Consider the following 542-nt stretch of genomic DNA (forward strand, 5'->3'; position numbering starts at 1 on the left):
TTCTTTGGAAGGTTCATTATCTGTGCTACACTCCATTCAAATCTTCTTGTCATTTCTCATGTTCTACTGAAGTGCTTCATCACCTGGGTTTATTTAATGAGGAATATGACCAAATGCATTTCCTTTGCTGTGGGTAGTGAGAGATCTTCTATAAAAACCAGTGAGTGACCCCTTAGTCACTCGGTACTTTTGCCTGCTTTCTATTTTGATTGTTTGCAACCTATATTTGGAATTGTATGTGTAGAGAAGTTCGTTTTTACACACAGTTCACATTAATTTGTTTTCTAACTAAGCATATAACACACAAGGAATTGCAAAATAATTTACTTGTACAACTTTTAGATATCAAAAGACATAACCTTATATGATCATGGAAGGGATAAATATGGGAAAAAATGTGTGATGTAAAAATAAGCAGACCACAGGGAAAGGAGTGTGTCGACCTAAATTGCCAGGCATTTGTTTATTCATTTAGCAAGGTTCAGAGAGTGGGTAAAAAAAAAGAAACACTTGTGTGTTGCAAGAGGTTTAGGGGAAGTGAC

The sequence above is a fragment of the Melospiza melodia genome, chromosome 11 (assembly GCF_035770615.1).
Source record: "Melospiza melodia melodia isolate bMelMel2 chromosome 11, bMelMel2.pri, whole genome shotgun sequence".
NCBI classification, from domain to species: Eukaryota; Metazoa; Chordata; class Aves; order Passeriformes; family Passerellidae; genus Melospiza; species Melospiza melodia.